The sequence below is a fragment of the Lissotriton vulgaris genome, chromosome 9 (assembly GCF_964263255.1).
Source record: "Lissotriton vulgaris chromosome 9, aLisVul1.2, whole genome shotgun sequence".
Lineage (NCBI taxonomy): Eukaryota > Metazoa > Chordata > Amphibia > Caudata > Salamandridae > Lissotriton > Lissotriton vulgaris.
Window position 1 is genome coordinate 322346469 of NC_141697.1, and position 24423 is coordinate 322370891.

The following is a 24423-nucleotide window of genomic DNA, read 5'->3' on the forward strand; positions in this document are numbered from 1 at the left end:
TGACATACTACAGTTTTACAAACGCATTCTTGCCTCTCATCTAGCAGACCTTATATGGCAAAGAGGGTACACGTTCTTTGTTTAATTGTCTTCCTGTTGCTCCATTAAAGTCCAGGTCCTCACTAATATTACTGCATGGTCCTCCATCGTCTTACCACAGATTACTTTCTAAACTCCACACACACACCACACATACAACTACACACACACATCCACACACACACCCACACACACAACCACACACACAACAACAAACAACTACACACACAATCACAACCACACAACCACACGCGCCCACATACACAACCACACACACAACACCACACAAATACAACACACAACCCCACACACAAAACACACACACAACCACACACACACACACACAACCACACACAACCACCACACACACACAACAGCACACACACATAAAACGACACACCACAAAACTATACACACAACCACACCGTCAGTGCATGCTTTCACCAGGCACAAACACCACCAGCCGTCATTGCACGCTTTCACCGGGCACAAACACCACCAGCCGTCAGTGCACACTTCCACCAGGCACACACCACCAGATGTCAGTGCACTCTTTCACCAAGCACACACACACCAACAGCTGCCAGTGCATGCTTTCACCAGGCACACACACACAACTAGCTATCAGTGCACGCTTTCACCAAGCACACACACCGCCAGCCGTCAGTGCACGCTTCCACCAGGCACACACACTACCAGCCGGCAGTGCACACTTCCACCAGGCACACACACAACCAGCTATCAGTGCATAAGTGCTGTGTTAACGCATCCACAATTAACTATTGTAGCAATCGCAATATGGCACACTTTACTTTTAAACATATTCATCTAAAGCGCAGCATGCCACCATTGCTATAAAATAAATACACATTTTTTTGGCCTACAATTTATAGACTTTTTGCAATTGGTGTTGCAATATTTAGCAATGCCAATAGCTCAAACTTAATTAATGCGAGACCTATTGCATTGCAAATGCTTGTTTTGTAACTGATGGTCAAGCAGCACAGGTATGAGAAGGAGAAAATAGAGCACCTGTGCCACTGTATCAGTTGGTGTATTGTAGTGTAACTCAACCTTGTTGCATGAAAGGGTCCCATGGCACACAACATCCATTGCATTCTCCCCAGTGATGGCTGTTTTCCTGGCATCAAAGAGAGAACGGCCAAAAAGCAGATTGTCTGGTACACTTCCTACTAGCCCGGACGTAAGGGCTGAGGCGAGACAACGACCACAAAAACCAATGGGAGGCACAGCCAAGCAATTATGCTCAGACTCTCCATTATATATTCAGAAGAGGTGCGTGCACCCAGGGCATCACAGTACAAATGTCATCTAAAGTAAACAAATATGAAAGACCTGCTTGAGAACACCGGTCAGAAGGCCCCTCCACCACCAGAGCAAACTTCCACAGACACATGATGAATGTTGCAGTATGAATGAAGGAAAACTGTCTCAAACTAAACAGACAAGACGGACGATCTCTTCTACATGAACAAGGCCTTACCATGGAACAACGCCCGGGGCTGGATGCTAGTGCTACTGATCTTGGTGCCCTATTTAGCCAAATTAAGGATGGTGTTGAATGCACCATTGCCTTCGCATCCACAACATTAACAGTGGCTGAATCCAGATATTTTACCACAGAGCAAGACCCCTGCTAGGGTTCACTTGGTCAATAGAACATTTTAAAATATTTTCTCGGGCAAGCCTTTCCATCTTACAACCGACCATAAACCTTTGATATCTTTACTCTCAAAACATGGAATTGGTAAAGCCTCATCTAGATTAGTGAGGTTGCTTGACAAATTCTATGAGTACAATTTTACTTTTATGTATATACCAGGAGCACAAATGTGAGAGCTGAATGCTTGTCTCGACTATAAGGAGAAGTTCGATCGTCCTACGGTACGCAGCCACAAGAAGAATGTATAGTGGCAACCTTGGAGGATGTAGTGCTTTTGGTAGGACATGTATGGTCAAAAGAATAATGGCTGACTGCTGTTTTTAGCAATGACTATTTGAGAAAGCTTAAACAGTGCATTTTGAATGGGGAGCAAATGGAAAGACGCTTAGTCAAAGAGCTTCAAGTATTTTGGAAGGTTAAAGCTGATTTATTTTTAGAAAATGGTGTGATTTTTAAGGGGGGATGCTGTGTTCCACCTGAAGGCATAAGAAACAAACTGGCTTCGATAGCTCATTAGGGTCACATGGCTCAACCAAATACTATTTAAAAAGTCAGTGAGTTATTCTGGGGGCCATACATGGACAGTTGCTTTGTTAAGTTTGTGGAAAACGGCCCTTTTTGTTTAAATTCTGACAAAGGTTTGACAAAACAAAAATCTGAGCATATTCAAACTTCCTTCCCAGAAAAACCATGGTCACAGTTGGCTATTGATTTGTTAGGTCCTTATGAAAGCATTAGATCTGGAAAAAATTATATTCTGGTAGTTACTATTTTTCAAAATGGGTGGAGTTGAAATGTATTCCACCACACAATACAGTGTCTGTTATTGACGTTTGTATGAGTGAGTTCTTCCTTTAACATGTAATGTACATTTATTGTGCATAAGACGACTTGGCGAAGATTGTTAAATTGTTATATATGATATCAGAATATTTATTGATGGAACTAAGTAAGTAAAAAAATATTAAATAAAAAGATTTTTTTTTTAGAAAAGATGGCTATTGTGTAGTGTTCTCTGGGTCAGAACATAAAGCATAATATAGGCACATAAGAAGTAATACAGGTTGAGTGGGCTAATGTTCTTTGCTCAGTCTATGCACTCTATAAAACTCTACGTTTGCTGTTGTTGTTTTCCCTGCCCCTCCTCCCCGCTACCGCCTCCCAGCTGCTGACCCTCCCACCCACGTTCACAGAGCCTACCTCGTCCTTTCAGCCCCTGTGACCGCCCGGACTCGCTCCTGACCGGTTGCTCCCTCCTTGCTCCTCTCCCAGTACTGCTGCTGTCTTCCTGGGGATTTTCGCACTGCTGAATAACATCACGGTATCGCCTGCATTCTGTTAATTAGCGGATCGCCTGCATTTGACCAATTTGCGCTGTGTTTTCAAAATCTCATAGCTCACAGCGCATGTGATTGTAGCGCCGCCCGCCCTGCATTGCATGTGTTTGTAGCATCGCCCGCCCTGCACTGCATTTAGCTGTATTTGCCCACCTGGCAGCAACGTGTATTATTGTATTAATTTTCGCTGTCCCAGGCGACCTACTGCCCCTGCCACGCCTCCCCTCTGACCTCCATCTTGTTTGCTGTTGTTGTTTTCCCTGCCCCTCCTCCCCGCTACCGCCTCCCAGCTGCTGACCCTCCCACGCTCCGCCCCCTCCACCATCCATTTATGGCCAATGCCTCCACGCGCAGCGTCCACGCGCTTCGGCCTCGCCGAAGGTGCGCCAAAGGTAAGCCCGTCTACGCCCGTCCGCGCCTGGACCGCGCCCAGCGCCAGACCCCCTGCCCCTCGCGCTGCCCAGCCCTCCCGCATTACCTACGACACCGCCACCCTCCTAGCCCTTAACCCCGGTCGCGCCCCCAACTGCGTCCAAGCCGCTCCTGGACACACCCATGGACCTTTCTCTTGCTACTCCTGCAAATTCAGCGGCACCGTCAACATCTCCGCCACGACCACATCACAGATCCCCGACCCCGACCACCTACAATGCATCCTTCTCAACACCCGATCAGTCCACAGGCACGCCATTGAACTATGGAATCTACTAGACACCATTTCTCCGGACATCGCCTTCCTTACGGAAACATGGATGAACGCTTCCTCCGCACCAGACATCACCATTGCCATCCCTGAAGACTATAAGATCACTCGCAAAGACCGTACCAGCCACACAGGAGGAGGGATCGCTATCGTCCATAAGAAATCAATCCGCATCTCAACCAGCTCTGACGCCAACCTCGCCAACTCCGAACACCTCCACTTCCAAATACACATCGACCCCAAGACCACACTCAGAGGCACCCTCCTCTACAGACCACCAGGACCCCGAGCTAAATTCAGTGAAGACATCACGGACTTCATCACTCCACACGCGCTCCCCTCCAAAGACTACATCCTTCTGGGAGACCTCAACTTTCACCTTGAAAAGATCAACGACCGCAACACCGCCACCCTCGTGGACAACCTCGCCAACCTCGGACTTAAACAACTAGTCACTTCCCCCACCCACATCGCAGGTCACACACTCGACCCAATCTTCACCTCCAGCAACCATGTCTCCTTCAGCCACACCACAGACCTCCTCTGGACTGACCACAGCTGCGTTCACTTCACCTACAACAAACCAAAACCCAACATCCACCTCCAACCTACCCTGCAAAGAAACTGGAACAAAATCTCCACGGACCAAATCTCCGCATCGCTCCTTCGAAACTCCCCAGCCCTCTCTTCTAACACCAACGAAGCCGCCGCCAACCTCACCCTATGGTTATCCAACACCGCCGACACCTTAGCACCACTGAAAAAACGTCAAAGCAAACCTGGCAGCAAGAAGGCCTCATGGTTCAACGATGATCTCAAGAAGTCCAAGAAACTCTGCCGCTCCCTTGAAAAGGCCTGGAAAAAAGACCCAACCACCAGCACCAAGGACGCCTTCAAATGCGCCACCCGCACTCACCACCAATTGATCCGAAAAGCCAAGAAAACAGCATTCAAGGATCGACTTGACAACAACGCCCACAACAGCAAGGAACTTTTCAACATCGTCAAGGAATTTTCCAATCCCTCGGCCAACTCCAACGACATCACCCCCTCTCAAATCCTCTGCGACTCCCTAGCCTCATTTTTCCACAACAAGATTGCAGACATCCACAACAGCTTTGACAACCAACCCGGAAACCAACCCACCCCACCATCTGCTGATCATCTCCCCCCCGTGAACACCCTTAACGACTGGAACCCAATCTCCACTGAGGACACCATCCGCCTGATGAATTCCATCCACTCAGGATCCCCCACAGACCCATGCCCTCACCACATCTTCAACAAAGCAGACTCCGTCATAGCACCGCACCTCCGAGACGTCATCAACTGCTCCCTCAACTCCGCCACCTTCCCGGAAGACTGGAAACACGCTGAACTCACCGCCCTTCTGAAAAAACCAACAGCAGACCCCACCGAACTCAAAAATTACCGCCCCATCTCACTTCTTCCATTCCCGGCCAAAGTCATCGAGAAAGCTGTCAACAACCAGCTCGCCGCCTTCCTCGAAGCCAACAAATCCCTCGACTCCTCTCAATCTGGCTTCCGAGCAAAACACAGCACTGAGACCGCCCTCATCGCAGCAACAGACGACATTCGAACTCTACTGGACAATGGAGACACAGTCGCCCTCATCCTCCTTGACCTCTCTGCGGCTTTCGACACAGTCTGCCACAGCACCCTTTTACAACGCCTCAATAACATCGGAATCCAAGGAAAAGCACTTGAATGGATCACCTCGTTCCTCACTGGAAGAACCCAGAGAGTCCGCCTTCCTCCATTCAAGTCCAAGGCCTCTGAAGTCATCTGCGGCGTACCACAAGGATCCTCGCTCAGTCCCACCCTCTTCAACGTATACATGAGCCCCCTCGCGGCCATCGCACGCCAACACAACCTCAACATCATCTCTTACGCGGACGACACTCAACTGATCCTTTCCCTCACCGATGACCCCAGCACCGCCAAAACTAACCTACACGAAGGAATGAAAGAAGTTGCCGAATGGATGAAACAAAGCCGTCTGAAACTGAACTCGGACAAAACAGAAGTCCTCATCTTAGGTACATCCCCCTCTGCATGGGACGACTCCTGGTGGCCAGAAGCCCTCGGAAAAGCACCCATCCCAACAGACCACGCACGGAACCTAGGTGTCATCCTGGATTCTTCACTCTCAATGAACAGACAAGTCAACGCCGTTTCCTCTTCCTGCTTCAACATTCTTCGCATGCTCAGGAAAACATTTCGCTGGATCCCCTCCGAAACAAGGAAAACAGTCACCCACGCTCTGGTCACGAGCCGACTGGACTACGGAAACACCCTCTACGCAGGTACCACCGCAAAACTCCAGAAGAAACTCCAACGAATCCAAAACGCCTCAGCCAGGCTCATATTAGACATCCCACGCAACGAACACATCTCTGGTCACCTTAAAGACCTCCACTGGCTACCCGTCAATAAGAGGATCACTTTCCGTCTGCTTACCCACGCACACAAATCACTCTACGACATCGGACCAGATTGCCTCAACTCACGACTGTCCTTCTACACCCCCTCCCGCCAACTACGCTCTTCCAGCCAAGCCCTCGCCACTGTACCTCGCATCAACAAGACCACCATGGGAGGCAGATCCTTTTCATACCTGGCTGCTAAAACATGGAACTCACTCCCCGCTTACCTTCGCCTTACCCAGAACCACCTAGCATTCAGAAAGCAACTTAAAACATGGATATTTGACAAGTAATCCTCCTCCCCTTCCTAAGCGCCTTGAAACCCTATGGGTATGTAGTGCGCTATACAAATTCCATGACTTGACTTGACTTGACTACCCTACACCACTCCATTCTACTCCATGCCACTCTATTCTACGCTATGGCACCCCACTTTAGGCCACTCCACTCCATTCTACGCCACTCCACATTACACCACTCTAATCTATGCAACTCTACTCCATGCCACTCTACTTCACGCCACTCTAATCTACTCCACCACATCCCACTATATGTAACTCTACTGTTTGCCATTCCATTATATGTCATTCTAAGCCACTCCAGTGTATGGCACTCTACAAAACTTGGTTCTGCACCACTGTAATTTACACCATTCTACTCTACGCCACTTTTTGTCCACACATTGCCACTCTGCTGTACTCCACGTCACTCCACTCAATGCCACTCTGCTCTACTCTATGCCACTCTACTCTACGCCACACCACATCACTGTACTACATGCCACTCTACTCCACCCCACTCTATGCCACTCTATTGTATGCCACTCCACTCTGCACCACTTCATGCCACTTTATTCCATATTATGCCACTCTATGCCACTTTACACCATTCTACTCTACTCTCCACTATTCTACTGTGCACCACTCTATTCCACAGAATGCCACTCTACGCCCCTCTACTCTCCTCTACTCAAAGACACTCTATCTATTCTACTCCACTCAGCCTTACTCCAAGTCACTCTACTCTACACCATTCTACTTTTTGACACTCTACTCCACTCCACTGTACCCTCTTTCTATGCCACTCTACTCTACATCACACTTCTCTGCCCCACTCCAATCTTCTCTACACCACCCTATGAGACTCTACTCTACGCCACTCCACAGAATGCCACTCTACGGCACTCTATTCCAGGCCACCTGCACCACTGTACTCTACACCACTCTATACCACTCTACTCTATGACATTCTGCTCTACCCCACTCCACTTTACCCCACAACATGCAACTCTATTTCTCACAACTCTACTCCATGCCACTCTGCCCTATGACACTCTACTCTAATCCACTCTTCCCTACTCCACTCTTCTATAAACCACTCTATGCCACTCTACTCTAGGCCGTTCTGCTCTATGCCACTCAACTCTACCCGACTGTACGTCACTCCACTCTATGCCGCTCCAATTTCTGCCCCTCTGCGCCACTCCATTCTACTCCACCCCACTCTACTCTATGCCACGCCAATCCACTCTATGCCACTCTACTTAGTGCCACTCCACACTATTCCACTTCATTCTACCCCACTCCACGCCATTGTAATCTATGCCACTCTATGCCACTCTACTCTTTGCCATTCTATTCTGTTCCACTCTAGGCCACTCGTCTCTCTACATAACTCTACTCTACACCACTCCACACATTGCCACTCTGTGGTACTCTATATCACTCCACTCTATGCCACTCCACTCTACTCTATTCTACCCCACTTTATGCCACTCTACTCTACAACACTCCATGCCACTTTACTCTATTTTACACCACTCTACGCCACTCATGCAGGGACCTCCACAGGCGGCCAATGGATAGCTACACCACTGGTGGCAGGCAGAAGCCATGTGAAAGCATTGCTGATTTTGGGTTCGAGGGTCCAAGGGGACCTCGAGCTCAGACAGGGCCAGATATCTGTCTCAAGCTTGCTGTGATGTGCCCACCTCTAATTTTAGGAAGGACTTAATATTCAGTGGATAATGTGTTATGCATGAATTTAAACAGCAGGTAGTCAAGCCCAACATGAAAATCAGCTGCTGACTATAGTGAAATTCTTTACTGAAAATTCAGCTTTTAAAAGTGTGCACTTACCAGAGAATCTCATATTTAGATCTCACCCAAGACACTGCCTGTGTTCTCTTGCAAGACTTTGTTTTCTATCAGTGGGCTTTGCCATTGCTTAGCATTGGTTGGCATCATTGTCACTCCCATTTGCTTGCTTCTTACTGATCAGCTTCTATAAGTGTCCCTCCTTTTCTTGAGTTCGTCCCTCCCCTGGAGCATGGTGTTACATGTTTCCTTCCACAGCTAATTTTTTAGGTGCTACTTTTTAGGTCTCGATCTGACGTAAGCAGCACAAGCGCTGCCCTCGTCATACGAGGCTTCTTGGAATCGATACTATTCCAAAAGCCATGTCCAAGCTCCACCTTCAGTTTTCATTTGTGCTTGTCGTTGGTGTCACAAATTATGCCAAAGGCAGTGCAATGATTGCACCTAAGGCAGGCCAATCGCTGCTTATTGCCACCCTGACTCCTTTTATCCACGCCCAGCGGGATTGAATCTTTTACCCGCGGCGTGACACAGTAGGTTTATTATTAGCTTGCTGCACTTTATTACTTTGATTAGGGGAACGGTGACTGCTTCAGGGACACCGCACTCCATTTATTTACTTTCTTTTTATTACTTTAATTCGGAGCGCGGTGCCCGCTTCAAGGACATTGCGCTCCGTTTTTTTACTTTTTTAGGTCTCGCCTGTCGATGCGCATGCGCATCGAGCAAGCGAGACTATTGCGAGTTATCCACTCTTTATCCACACTGCAAGGAATCGTGGCGATTCCTTGCAGTGCACGAGAAATTTAAGCTCAATGCGCATTGAGCTTAAATGCGCGTGCACATGCCCCCAGCCGCCTACTCTCTCTCTCAGCCTTCCCACAACTCCGCCCCCTCACTACTTGATTGCACGGCCGCTAGGCCGTGCCTCCCCTACTCTCCTCCCCCCTCCTCCTCTCCTAGCACCCCCAGCCCGAGGCAGCTTCCCCTGCACAGACCGCTCCGCCCCCTCCCCTTCCCGCCGTCTCGCATTTCCCCTGTCGCACTTCTCCTCCCCCCTCCCCTCTCTTCCCTCCAGCTTGTTTTTTGTTTATTTGACCCGCTCCGCCCCCTCCCCTTCCCGCCGTGTCGCATTTCTCCTCCCCCCTCCCCTCTCTTCCCTCCGGCTTTTTTTTTGTTTATTTTACCCGCCGTGTCTCCGATCCTTTCGCTCTCCTCCCCCCTCCCCTCTCTTCCCTCCTGTTTTAACCTTTCACGAGTTTAATTTTTTTTCTTGGCAAACGTCTCGTTAGTACGTAGACCCTAAAAACTTGCCTAGTCTGGAGGCAGTGTTCGTCGAAGGCAGGGTGTAGCGAGTCAGTCTATTTACATCAGTCCGAAACAGTTAACAATAAGGCATTGGCCATCAGGTCGGAGACCAAGGTTCTTGCTAATTAAGGATCCGTTTTGCACATTTAGTCTAACAACTGACGGAAAGCCAACCACTTTTTTGAACCCTGGGAGTCTTCCGTATTCAGCAATATAAATCCAGTTACTCTGGTGTCAATTGGGCCGTGTCGCATTTCTAGTCACGGTACATTACCGCAACCAATCCCTACCTGCTTCCGCTGCCAGCACTGCAGCAGGCCACATAGCCCCTTCCACTCCTGATACCCTCCGTCACTGTTCCCCGCAGAGGGCCTTCGGGCCTCGCGCCGCTGAGACGCCCATGCGCTCATCTTTTCGTCTCGGCGCGTGCGCAGTCTACAGGCACGGGACAAGATCACAGCTGCGCGCGTTAGCAAGTGAATGTCTCGAGTGTGGGCACGTGGCGGTCCTTGTGCAGGCAAGCGCGTGACGTGGCTCTTCCGCCCCTCCCTCAGCGTTCCAAAGAGTCTGAGACATTCTAGAACAAGATTGAGCTCTAACCTGCGAGGCCTAGTAGAAACTACGCACGCCTCATCTTGGACATGCAGACTATGCAAGGAACAAATGTATGGTCTGAACATACATTCAATTAAAATAAAGCCGTACCAGCCAAATGCTGCAGTGCCATGCGCGTTTCGGCCATGTAAGTAGTGGCAACTATGGAATTATTTTGTGCTGCAACATTCAGATTTGACAAAAAGCGCATTGCTCATCCTATGTAATGGCGCCCTTTAAAAATAGAGCAGGATACAAGGGCTTGCAAGGTGCTGCAGATGGATTAAAATCTAAAATGTGTTCAATCACTGACCAAATGCTCCAATAAAGGCAAACAGTTCTAGTACTAAACGGACTGTGCCCACATCCGAAGGCAATACCCAGAGTCACTTAGCAACTTAATCAATGTTATGCAAATCCGCAATTACGTTTTGCAGGCTATGTACTGCAGATTTAAACACGGCCTGTAAATTTGTGTTCTGCCACTACAACAAAACTGGTGCGCCTGTTACTAGTACTACAAAATAAAGTTAAGTAGGATTTTCCGACCCATACGATGTTTCCTTCTCACTACATACACGTGTGCTCCATGAACATTCAGAGACTACGTCCCCAGCAATGAATTAAACACGTGAGCATTTCATGCACCAAAACAGCAAGAACATGAATCAACTCTCGTCGTTTAAAATGTTTGTCTGTGGCAGTAGTATGCATTCCACTTGCAAGGCTTCAAATGCAGTGAAGTCAACCCATTCACTAAATCTTGCTCTAACACCACAGCACGATTGACTCAAATTTATCACAAGGTTGCTTCATTACGAACCACTGGTTTCAAATACCAATAATAGCCTCGACTGACTTGGTGACAACAAAACCTTTACAATGGGACAGAAGGTTGGGGTTGTGTTTCACTTGATGTACATTTCGTTTCCTGCCTTACTTCTCTGCTATTAGAGTGCATTGGTTATCCTGGTGCACATAACAGAATCCTTGTTTGAAGGTGGTTTAGATGCAGTAAAAAGTGTTTGTATTCTTATTGGAATGTTGAGCAGTTGTGATGACGGTTGGATTACAGTCGGTTGTACCAGCCCGATGCCAAGGGTTGTGAGAATGCAATAAAGCTTAGTAGCCACTAAGCTTGTACACTGTTATTTAATGAACAGTTTTGTTGAGTTGTCTGAACCCGCCGGTAATGAGCCCATGCTACCTGCATTCAAGACAGACTTTACTTGGGAGGGAGCCCAATGGAGCACCCACACCCTCACCCTCACCCTCACTCACTCTCACTCACCCTCACTCACCCTCACTCACCCTCACTCACCCTCACTCACCCTCACTCTCACTCACCCTCACTCTCACTCACCCTCACTCTCACTCACCCTCACTCACACTCACCCACCCTCACTCACACTCACCCACCCTCACTCACCCTCACCCTCACTCACCTTCACCCTCAACCCCTCACCCTCACTCACCCCCACTCACCCTCAACCCCTCACCCTCAACCCCTCACCCTCCCTCACCCTCACTCACCCTCAACCCCTCACCCTCACTCACCCTCAACCCCTCACCCTCAATCCCTCACCCTCACTCACACACCCTCACTCACCCTCACCCTCACTCACCCTCACTCACCCTCACCCTCACCCTCACTCACCCTCACTCACCCTCACCCTCACTCACCCTCAACCCCTCACCCTCACTCACCCTCAACCCCTCACCCACCCTCAACCCCTCACCCTCACTCACCCTCAACCCCTCACCCTCAACGCCTCACTCACCCTCACTCACCCTCACCCTCAACCCCTCAGCCTCACCCTCACTCACCCTCAACCCCTCACCCTCACTCACCCTCACTCACCCTCAACCTCATGCTAAAGATTTACAAAAAAACCCATAAACAATTCTAAATGCACTAACTCTAATGCTGCGAGACCTATTGCATTTCTAATGCTTGTTTTAATTACTTTGATTCAGAGCGTGGTGCCCGCTTCAGGGACACCACGCTGTTTATTTAATTTTTTTTTATTACTTTGATTCAGAGCGCCGTGCCCGCTTCAGTGACACCGCGCTCTTTGCCATTTGGCTGTTAGGGGAGGGATAGCCTATCATATGGGCTCTGAAAGGATCTCTCGAACTCCCTCCACACCAGGACAGAGAGGAAGGACCACCGGCTGCCTTCAGGCACTGGTTGCGTCTGCCCCAATACTCCCGGGAGCGGGTCCCCGCTCGCCCCACTGCCAGGCACATGACGGCCACAGCCGCCTTGAAGGCACTCAAGAGTGACAAAGTGGACGAGGCGCATGCTCTGGCCCGCAGCTGCGCCGGGCGGTCGGAATGTCTTTTTCCATTCATTCCCTGGATTGCTGGCTTATTTTCACGAAACCCTTTTTATGGGCTAACGTAGAATGCAGATTTATAGTGACCACCCTGAACCACCACAACGACGTAATTGGGCTAGCTTTATTTTACATTGATGGTTTTGCAAAACTCACCATACCAGAAATAAACAGATGACTATCTGATTGCGGTCCATAGAAATCGGGAACGTTATTTAAATTGGCATAGTATGCATCTAAAATGAATGTTTTTAATCACGAGCCATCAACGCTGTTTTGCCTTCTCAGAAAACTGCTAGGGAGGGATCACTAAAGAGTCACTGTTGTCCATGGAGACATATTGCAGGTTTTTCCACTATTTTGCGACTGACATCTGTTTTTCATGAACCGGCTCCAAAGGTAAAACAAGAATTCAAAATGCAATAGGTCTCTCCTTTGATTAAGTTAAAGCCATTCGCTTTGCTAATGGTCTTGTACAGCAAAGCAAATGGCTTTAACTTTATAAAAGGCGAGACCTATTGCACTTTTAATGCTTGTTTCTTTGTGTTTAAGCACTATACGAAAGTGCTTCTTTTTCAACTGTCTCCCTAGTATACTTCTCTCCCCTGGGTTTAGTTGTCCATTTTGCATCACCCACTCCATTGTATGTGTGGCACCACCCACCCTCCCGCTGTTGTCCATGATGCCACATCCATTGTCTGTGTTTCCCCGACCCTCACTCTGTTGTCCCTGTTGACCCTCCCATCTGTTGTCTGTGTTGCACCTTCTAACCACCCTCCCTCCGCTGTCCATGTTGCAGCATCGGTTGGTGTCCTTGTTGGCAATCCTACTCATCCTCCCTCCATGGTCTACCTCACCCGACATAACAAAACAAGCATTTACAATGCAATGGTCCCGGCAGCATTAAATGTAGAGCTATTGGCATTGCTCATGATTTTTTTTAAAATCATATATAAATGGCATAGTCATTTACATTGCCAATGGCTTCATCGCTTGCATATGCGAGACCTATTGCATTAGCACCCACACACAGAGTAAGTAGTAGAGTGAGAAGGTGATAGTGAGTAGGAGAGAGTTATTAGTAAAGAGTATTAGAGAGCGCATCAGAGCTGTGTGAATAATAACAGCTGTGAGTCCGTGCCTGAGGTGCATCATCAGAGCTGTGTGAATAATAACAGCTGTGAGCCCGTGCCTGAGGTGCATCATCAGAGCTGTGTGAATAATAACTACGTCAGCCCCGTGCCTGAGGTGCATCATCAGAGCTGTGTGAATAATAACTGTGAGCACCTGCCTGAGGTGCATCATCAGAGCTGTGTGAATAATAACTGCGTCAGCCCGTGCCTGAGGTGTATCATCAGAGCTGTGTGAATTATAACTGCGTCAGCCCTTGCCTGAGGTGCATCATCAGAGCTGTGTGAATTATAACTGCGTCAGCCCGTGCCTGAGGTGCATCATCAGAGCTGTGTGAATAATAACAGCGTCTAGCCGAGACCCAAAAAAGAGCTCTGGGGAAGCTCTCGCTGGCCATATTTCACTTTTTTTGCCCCCACCTGTCCTCCCTTCATTGTATGTGTTGTCACTCCCCCACCTGTCATCTCACCCCCAAATAACAAAAAAGTGCTGTGCCAAAGCTGGAGGCATCAGATCTAATTGTTCCCTTTGTTTGTGCTGCCTCCCCCACCCCACACACTCTCCTCCTGTTGTGTTGATTCCCACTCACCCTCCCTCCTTGCAGTAATGAAAGAAACAGAAGCGCTATGATGGTACCTGCTGGCAGCGTCAGTGTTATTTTTGTAATCTTATTGTTTTACTTTCAGCGATATTGAGGAGCATTTGTGCTGTTGTAAAACATGCCTGAACAACTGACAAGGCCAATGCATTGAGTAAGCAAGAGTTATTGGCTTTGCCAATGCTTATTTATTTATTTTATCATTATTGCCTTTTGTGGCATTCCCAATGTCTGTCCCAAAGTGAAGAGAAGCACTTTAAAAGCAGCATGCTGCTGCTATTGTCGATAGAAACTTATGTCAGTGAGGGTCAGGGACTGTGAAAGAGCTCTGCATTAGCCAGCCTTGAGGTGCACAAAGACAATAGAGGGGTAGGCTCTCGAAGACGACAGCTGAAGGGCAGGGGAAACAGACTGGATGGAATACGAAAGCATTTGCACACCGCCAGTTTACGTCTTGCACAGTGGCGAAATAGGGTCCGTCCCGCAGCCCCCTCGGTGTCTTGGGGGCGGGACAATACTCTGGCCTGAGAGCGCCTATCTCTGGAGGGTGGGGGAAAGGGGGGGCTCCATGTACTCTGCAGGGGGGTGGGTCCTCAAGTTTCCTTAGTCCTAATGTTTTGGAACTGGTTCTTATGTAAAGCGCTCTGACACCTTCGGGTAAAGTTCGCGCTATATAAAATCGCATTTAATAAAAAAAAAAATTTTTAAGTGCGCCTCTGGTTTCCATTACTTCATCCTGCAGAAAGCTTATCTGCAGTGGCCCCTGTTGCTCACTGTGCCCAGTGACTCCGGCTGGAATCACAGTAGGTCCAAACTCCCTTTCAGCAGCAGTAACCCTCTGCACGAGCTCGCCAGAAATCACTAAAACATGACGTAGTGGACCAGATTTCACATTAACGAAACAATGCATTGACTGTCTAAAACTTTAGTTTCAGTATGACGCACACATTATATATCGAAACAATAATCTTTGCTGCCTGAAACATGGCAATTATCTTACAGTAAACAAAAAAACAGGTTTTTACTATTCTTCGCAAATTAATGAATCAAAACAACTCTAGCATAAAACGAGAGGACAAATAAAAGACACATACCTTCACCGTTCTGCCACGGACCTTGTCTAACGGCTTCGGGAACGCCCTTCACTATTTATACCGCTGCAGGCAGTCGCCTTTAAAACAGTTTCACTTTCATTCTTGCTCTGCTAAGTGAGCACGCGATTTACAGGAAATGCAGCACTGGAGAAGTTTCCAAATATCCACACAGGATAATTTCTGTTTCTGACTTGTTGAAGATAAAGGTAACTAACTACCAGGCCTCATTGACGGAATCCTCTTCATGCTATCTTATTCGTTTGTTGGATTCATATAACAATTTGGCATATTTAAAAAAGTAAACGGCGTGCTTTTTATTTTATTACTATTTATATATCAAATGTTTAGCCCCTTACAAAAGAGACTCTAGGAGCCCATTCAGTGTCTATTTAACTTGTGATGTCAACGAACTGAACATCTGTCAGTTGTCATTATACCCCAGTCAGCGACAAAGGCAAAGACTAACTTAATAGCCCGTCCCAACGTTGTCCAGGTATGAATTGCTGCCGGCCAGTAGTATATTGTTTTGTAGGATTTCGTTTTGATAGCATTTCTTATCTGTGACAGGCCTGTGAACGCTCCGATTCACAGTGCACTGCTGATGCACTTAAGAGTGCGCATTCAGTAGTATGTAACTCGAGTTTCCCTACTTTATTTTTCCATGCAATATTATATAGCGCAAACTCGACAACATGGCATGAGCACAATTTACATTACAGAAGAACACATTCATTTGTGGTAGGCAGGGGGGGACAAAGCGGTTTTCCTGGAATCACAGGATGTTGAGCTGATGCAGAGATTCGAACGTAGCTCCCCAGCTCTAAAGTTCGCAATTCTAGAACTTGTGGCGGGAGGTGTGTCTAAAAGTGTATGTCGGTGCTGGCCATCAATGAGAGAGACCTGTGCATTTTTCAAATGGGTGGTGAAAAAATATGAGTATGTTCCTGGAGATGTGGGCCGCCGTGCCACCAATGTACTTACCGGGGGACGGTAAACACCCATTATTCTGCAACTTTTTTTCCGCATACCATCACTCCGCATACTTTCATTACGAAAGTACCATGACTCCGCAATGCCATTATAACGCATGGCATTACATTGTATATGCTTTTACCACGCGTACATTTACAACGAAATTCGTTGTAAATGCATGAATGGTAAAAGCATGTTTTTTTTGTTTGGATAAGGTAAGTATGGGTATTGGGGCATATGTTTTGGGGTACTGAGGTATATGTTTTGGGGTGTTTGGGTATTTTAAGGGTTCAGATATAGTTTTGGGTTATGGGCTACAGGGGTAGTTTTAGCGTTTAGGGATAGGTATGGCTTTTGGGGTACATGGGTATTTTTAGGGTTCAGGCCTAGGTTTGGGTTTTGGGGTATAGGGGTATTTTTAGGGTTCAGGGCTAGATTTGGCTTTTGGGGTACAGGGGTATTTTAGGGTTCAGGGGTAGGTTTGGGTTTTGGGGTATAGGGTTATTTTTAGGGTTCAGGGCTAGGTTTGGGTTTTGGGGTACAGGGGTATTTATAGGGTTCAGGGGTAGGTTTGGTTTTTGGGGTACAGGGGCATTTTAAGGGTTCAAGGCTAGATTTGGGTTTTAGGATACAGGGGTATTTTAGGGTTCAGGGGTAGGTTTGGCTTTTGGGGTACAGTGGTATTTTTAGGGTTCAGGGCTAGGTTTGGGTTTTGGGGTACAGGGTTATTTTTAGGGTTCAGACTAGGTTTGGTTTTTGGGGTACAGGGGTATTTTTAGGGTTCAGGGGTAGGTTTGGGTTTTTGGATTCAGGGGTATTTTAAGGGTTCAGGGCTAGGTTTGGGTTTTGGGGTATAGGGGTATTTTAGGGTTCAGGGGTAGGTTTGGCTTTTGGGGTACAGTGGTATTTTTAGGGTTCAGGGCTAGGTTTGGGTTTTGGGTACAGGGGTATTTTTAGGGTTATGGGGTAGGTTTGAGTTTTGAGGTACAGGGGTATTTATAGGGTTCAGGGCTAGGTTTGGGTTTTGGGGTACAGGGGTATTTTTAGGGTTTAGGGATAGGTTTGGGTTTTGGGGTACAGGGTATATTCATAGGGTTAAGATGGGTTAGTTTTTAAGGGTGTTGGGGTATTTTAAGGAGTAAGGGTGGGTTATGATTATGGGGTGCAGGGGTATTTAAAGGGAGCAGGGTGGGATTAGCACACGATATGAGACATGGCATGAAGGGCGGAACGTACCACACGCCCCCAGCGTTTGTCACGCCCCCAGCACACGCCCACAGCACAACGCAGACACACCCACAAGGGACTACTTTGCTGGCACAGTTCTTTTACCTTTTAAATGTATATGGTGGGCGTCTGCATAGCCTATGTCCTTCTGCTGCAACTGCCCTTTCCAAAACTGTATTGATTGTTGTGATTGGGGCTGTGGTTCCTGAGATTACCCGCATCAAAGGTGTGGGCTCTCTCTTTATTATATTATTACTAGCAGCCCGTCCCGACGTTGTCCGGGTATGAATTGCTGCCGGCCAGTAGTATATTATTTTGTAGGATTTCGTTTTGATAGCATTTCTTATCTGTGACAGGCCTGTGAAACGCTCCGATTCACAGTGCACTGCTGATGCAATTAAGAGTGCGCGTTCAGTAGTGTGTGAACTCGAGTTTCCCTACTTTATTTTTCCTTGCAATATTATATAACGCTAACTCGACAACATGGCATGAGCACAATTTACATTACAGAAGAACTCATTAATTTGTGGTAGGCACGGGGAGACAAATGATTTGCCTGGAATCACAGGATGTTGAGCTGATGCCGAGATTCGAATGTAGCTCCCCAGCTCTAAAGTTCGCAATTCTAGAACTTGTGGCGGGAGGTGTGTCTAAAAGTGTATGTCGGTGCTGGCCATCAATGAGAGAGACCTGTACATTTTTCAAATGGGTGATGAAAAAATATGAGTATGTTGCTGAAGATGTGGGCCGCCGAGATACCAATGTACTTACCGGGGGAGGGTAAACACCCATTATTCCGCAACTTTCTTTCCGCATACCATCACTCCTCATACTTTCATTACGAAAGTACCATGACTCCGCAATGCCATTATACCGCATGGCATTACATTTTATATGCTTTTACCACGCATACATTTACAACAAAATTTGTTGTAAATGCATGAATGGTAAAAGCATGTTTTTTTTAAATGTTTGGATAAGGTAAGTATGGGTCTAGGGGTATATGTTTTGGGGTACTGAGGTATATATTTTGGGGTGTTTGGGTATTTTAAGGGTTCAGATATAGTTTTGGGTTATGGGGTACAGGGGTAGTTTTAGGGTTTAGGGATAGGTAAGGGTTTTGGGGTACAGTGGTATTTTTAGGGTTCAGGGCTAGGTTTGGGTTTTGGGGTATAGGGGTATTTTTAGGGTTCAGGGGTAGGTTTGGGTTTTGGGGTACAGGGGTATTTTAAGGGTTCAGGGCTAGGTTTGGGTTTGGGGTACAGGGGTATTTTTAGGGTTCAGGGCTAGGTTTGGGTTTTGGGGTACAGGGGTGTTTTAGGGTTCAGGGGTAGGTTTGGGTTTTGGGGTACAGGATTATTTTTAGGGTTCAGGGCCAGGTTTGGGTTTTGGGGTACAGGATTATTTTTAGGGTTCAGGGGTAGGTTTGGGTTTTAGGGTACAGGGGTATTTTAAGGGTTCAGGGCTAGGTTTGAGGTACAGGGGTAGGTTTGGGTTTTGGGGTACAGGGTTTTTTTAGGGTTCAGGGCTAGGTTTGGGGTACATGGGTATTTTAGGGTTCAGGTGTAGGTTTGGGTTTTGGGGTACAGTGGTATTTTTAGGGTTCAGGGCTAGGTTTGGGTTTTGGGGTATAGGGGTATTTTTAGGGTTCAGGGGTAGGTTTGGGTTTTGGGGTACAGGGGTATTTTAAGGGTTCAGGGCTAGGTTTGGGTTTGGGGTACAGGGGTATTTTTAGGGTTCAGGGCTAGGTTTGGGTTTTGGGGTACAGGGGTGTTTTAGGGTTCAGGGGTAGGTTTGGGTTTTGGGGTACAGGATTATTTTTAGGGTTCAGGGCTAGGTTTGGGTTTTGGGGTACAGGATTATTTTTAGGGTTCAGGGGTAGGTTTGGGTTTTAGGGTACAGGGGTATTTAAAGGGGTCAGGGCTAGGTTTGGGGTACAGGGGTAGGTTTGGGTTTTGGGGTACAGGGTTTTTTTAGGGTTCAGGGCTAGGTGTGGGGTACAGGGGTATTTTAGGGTTCAGGTGTAGGTTTGGGTTTTGGGGTACAGTGGTATTTTTAGGGTTCAGGGCTAGGTTTGGGTTTTGGGGTACAGGGGTATTTTTAGGGGTCAGGGGTAGGTTTGGGTTTTGAGGTACATGGGTATTTATAGGATTCAGGGCTAGGTTTGGGTTTTGGGGTACAGTGGTATTTTTAGGGTTTAGGGATAGGTTTGGGTTTTGGGGTACAGGGTATATTTATAGGGTTAAGATGGGTTAGTGTTTAAGGGTGTTGGGGTATTTTAAGGAGTAAGGGTGGGTTATGATTAAGGGTGGGATTAGCACACGATATGAGATATGGCATGAAGGGTGGAACGTACCACACGCCCCCAGCATTTGTCACGCCTCCAGCTCACGCCCACAGCACAACGCAGACACGCCCACAAGGGACTACTTTGCTGGCACGGTTCTTTTACCGTTTACATGTATATGGTGGGCGTCTGCATAGCCTATGTCCTTCTGCTGCAACTGCCCTTTCCAACGCTGTATTTGGTGTTGTGATTGGTGCTGTGGTTCCTGAGATTACCCGCCTCAAAGGTTTGGGCTCTCTCTTTATTATATTAGTATGGATAGTGTGGATTGCGTACAGAGTTGCCCAAGATCACACAGGAAATCAGTGGAGAAAAAGGATGCAATATGAAAGGTCTGCAGAGGTTAATAAGAAGTCAAAACTCAGGAAAAAAACAGGCACTTGAGCATCAATTCAGCATTCAGAATACCTCACAACCAGGATGTGCCAGACATGCATATAACATCATTAACATTGAAGAGAATAAAAGCATTCAGGAGTTCCACTCTCTATATCATAAGCTCAGTACATTCCTCACCCACAATTGCTGTTTCAGTTACTGTCTGCAAATACCCACCTAAGGCATTCTTGGGCGTCCTCAGATTTATTTTCATGGGGGGGGGGGGGCGCAAAATATAAATGTTATCCATCCTCCGACATGATGGGTGCCAGGTGGGAGGCAAGAAACACTGGGGTGCAGGTTGAGCCATGGGGCACAGAAAACAGGACACATATGTTCCCTTACACCATAGGTTTATTGTGCCACAGCCATCTCTTTCTTTTATGGCCTATGATAGATATCACATCTTCAAGCAGTTGGCAAAGAAAAAAGCAGAACTACAGGCAGGAGCAGCTCCTGGTCAAAGGTAAAAAAGCGCAAGCGTGCAGAGGGTTGAGAAACCTGATGCAAAAGTTTAATAAAAGGATCAAGCTGCCACTGTCTGATTAGCAATTTCTAATATGTTTTTAAATCGCCACTATTGAATGCAACACATCCTTCATACACACATGATCAAGGCACTACGGGCCAGAGGTACGACCCACCAATTTGTGACTTGCAATTTGCGATTCACAAATTGGGATTTATAACAGTGTATCAGACACTGTTTGCGATTCCTAATGGGGTCGCAAATTGCATGCCTCATGAATATTAGTGAGGCAGGTGCAATTTGCGACCCCATTAGGAATGGCTAGGACTCCCAGGGATGGTGGCCTGCTGGGGTCAGCAGACCACCATGTCTGGGACTGCTTTCAAATAAAGCAGTCTTTTTTTTGTAAATGCAACCCGTTTTTCTTAATGGAAAACGGGATGCATTTATAAAAGAAAAATGAAACTTTTCAGTTTCATTTTTTTAAGGGCAGTCCTTGGGACCACTTCCTGCTCTTAAAGATATTTTCGCACATACTCACTTGAGGAAAGTTTTCTTTTCATTTTTTAGGACCAGGCAGTGGTCCGTGGGAACACTGCCTGCTCTTTTACAACCTTTCACAAAGGGGAAGGGATCCCTTGGGGACCCCTTACCTTTTGCGAGTGGTTTACCACTTACTGGAAGTAGGTGGAAAACTGCAAGTGTTTTGAGGTCCCAAATGCGATCGCAAAACAAGAGTACATTGCATGGTGACTTGCTATTAGGAAGGGACGCCCCTTCCTAATAGCAGGAGCCGCAAATGCTATTTTGCAAGTCTGTGACTCGCAAAATAGCATATGTACATGCGGACACAAAACAAGGGTCGAACATCTAGCCCTATAACTGAAGTATAAGACAGAAACATGCAGAATCTGCATTTGGTGGTAACGTGCACAAACTGTCAGGATCTGATTGCACACAGTAAGCGCCTGCCTGATTTGTAGAAACTACGAGTCCCAGTCGATCTTGCGGCTCATAGGCGGAGTCTATATAGACCTTCTGAACCCGGAAGTCGGGTTGTATCAGATTTTGTTTTTTCTTCTGGTTCGGTAGCGGAGCGGCTGCCCGTTATCCTCCGGTGCTGTGGTGCTTCGCCGGTCCTTTCTGTGAAGACACGGACACCCCCTGCAACTTCTGCTGGTGTTGGGAGAACGCCGGAATACTCGTTACGAAATTCAGCGCTCTGAGTCGGCTGACTCGGAGGCTTTGGGTCTTGTGGTTCTTCGCTGGTCTTCCGCCGTTTGCGCGAAGACACAGACCCCTTATGACCTTGTACCTTGGACCCATTGAGGAGTGTGTCGGCTGATACACTCCTCCGGTGCAGTGGTGCTTCGCTGCGGTTAAGCGGAGACACAGTCACCGGGTGTTTGTTTCTCCGAGGGATCAGGAGAGAAGGCATTGGGGAATCCTGACTCGCCTCTTTGTTTGTTTGTTTATCAGAGAAAGATCTACTTTCTGTTTGGTGCAGTGAGGACGTTTTTTCCATCAGGCTGACGCTTACCATCAGAGCTATATTACCGAGGAGCCCAGGAAACCTGTTTACTCATTGCGGTTGGCGGTAGGTGACGGTGGTTGCGTATTGCAGCCGTTGGAACCTTGCTCTTCTAACCTATTGATCCTCTGTTTCTTTTGGGGCTCTGGTGCTATGAACATCGGATTTTGACCGGCTCTTCTGTGATGGAACAGAAGGGGAGCGGTCCTAGTACTTGGGATTAGTTGAGTGACAATTAAAGGGACAAGGGTTTTCTTCGGTAGAGATCCTGGTGTATTAACCAGGTATGTATCAAGTTCGGCTCCAACAGTACTTTAGGCAGGCACGGTAGATAGAAAGAGAAGTAATTGGTGCTTGTGTTTTCTAAGTTACCTTCCAGAAGTGCCACAATAGGAGAGGCCCCAGGGTCATACCTAGTCGGTTCGCGCTGGGTTCTTCCCTCAGGTGGGTGGTTATACATAGGGGTATTAGGAGATTAGGGTGGGGCCACTGGTTTTTGTTAACGGGTTGTACTTTGTCTTTTCAGATTGCCTCAGCCGTGCAGCACCGTCCCGGCCCCTCCTTTTTTCCCTCGCCTGATCACCTCTAAGCTCGAGGTACGTTTACTACAGAGCTTGGGGAGATCTGGAGGTGGACCCTCTAGAGCATCACCCGGATCCCGAGGAGCATCGTGAATCCCTGACAGAATCCGATACCCACGAAACTACGCTCTTCCTGGTCGGGGTGTTCCTCTATCATGGCTACGATGGATGATGTGCTGCAGATTCTTCTGCTGGTTCAGCAGGAGTTGGCTGATTCCAAGGTAGAAACCGCGGCATTGAGGGAAAAGGTGGATAGACAGGCTCGTAACCCTTTTGATGCTTCTTCATCCACCCCTCATGTGCATGTAACGGTGCCCCCTCCTGTTCCATTGGCCACACAAGAACAGTATTCAGGGGATCCTCATAAAATCCAAACGTTTCTTACCCAGATAGCTTTACATTTCTCTTGTAGGCCCGCGTCCTTTCCTAACAATCTGTCCAGGGTTGCCTTTGCGATCTCTTATCTCACAGGGGATGCGGCCGATTGGGCGGTTCCACTGGTACGGAACGATGACCCTTTGCTCTCGAATTGGGAAGAATTTAGGAAGGAATTTGAAAGAGTGTTTGACCACAGGGCTACCACCTTTAGCACCCATAAGGAGCTGTTGGGGCTCAGGCAGGGAAAAAAGGATCTGGTGTCGTACTTGACGGCGTTTAACCGTCTAACAGTGGAGACTGCCAGGCCTGAAGAAAAGAGGATGTCTCTTTACTATCAGGGTTTGTGTGAGGAGATGAAAGACGTGCTGGTTCAAATTGACCCTCAAACTACCTCCTGCATTGACCTTATTATTCTTACCTTAAGGCTTGACCACCGCCTGGCCGAAAGGCACGGGGGGATCAACGGAGAGATAGGTTGACATCGGTAAAAGAACATGAGAATCGGACCATGCCTACTGCTAAAGAAGCAGGGCCAGAACCTATGGATATAGGAGCGGTTCGGGCCCCTTTATCCAGAGCTGAAAGGGAGACCCGACGGGCTCATGGCCTATGTATGTATTGCGGAAAAAAAAGGACATTATGTCCGGGACTGTCCGTCCAAACTCAAGAGAAGAAATACTTATTTCCCAGGGAAGAAAGTGGTTATAAGTGTGGTAGGAGAAACCAAAAAGGGTTTGGCATCCTCTGTGGAGATACTAGAGGGGGCCCAGTGCTCCGAGTGGTAGATACTATCGTTGGCTACTAAAGAGCAAAAACACTCTGAGTCACACATTGTATTAGAAATGTTGTTGACCATCCATCAAGCGACGCACCACGTCCGGTCAATGATAGACTCCGGGGCTATGGGGAATTTTATTGACCAGGGACTGGTGCATCGATTGGGTTTGAAAAAAGTACGTAGCGAAAAACCTGAGCCAGTGTTGGCGGTAGACGCGACCCCCCTGAAATCAGGACCCATAATCGAACACACCGAATCCTTAGAACTAACTCTTCCTGGGGATCCACAAGATCATGTGGAGAAAATAATCCTCAATATTATTGAGGCGCCTCAGTACGAGATCATACTGGGAATGCCGTGGCTGTGGCGACACAGTCCTACCATGGACTGGA

At 47.6% G+C, this 24423-nt stretch overlaps 1 protein-coding gene across 1 annotated transcript in view; it reads right to left on the bottom strand.

Moving 5' to 3' along the window:
* Positions 1-15456, bottom strand: part of LOC147690056 (interferon-induced very large GTPase 1-like) — a 160589-nt gene extending 145133 nt beyond the window's left edge. Inside the window, exon 1 of the mRNA XM_086937616.1 lies at positions 15371-15456. The gene's annotated coding sequence lies outside the window, so the exon portion shown is untranslated. The remainder of the gene's footprint in view (positions 1-15370) is intronic.
* Between the last annotated feature and the right edge of the window lie 8967 nt (positions 15457-24423).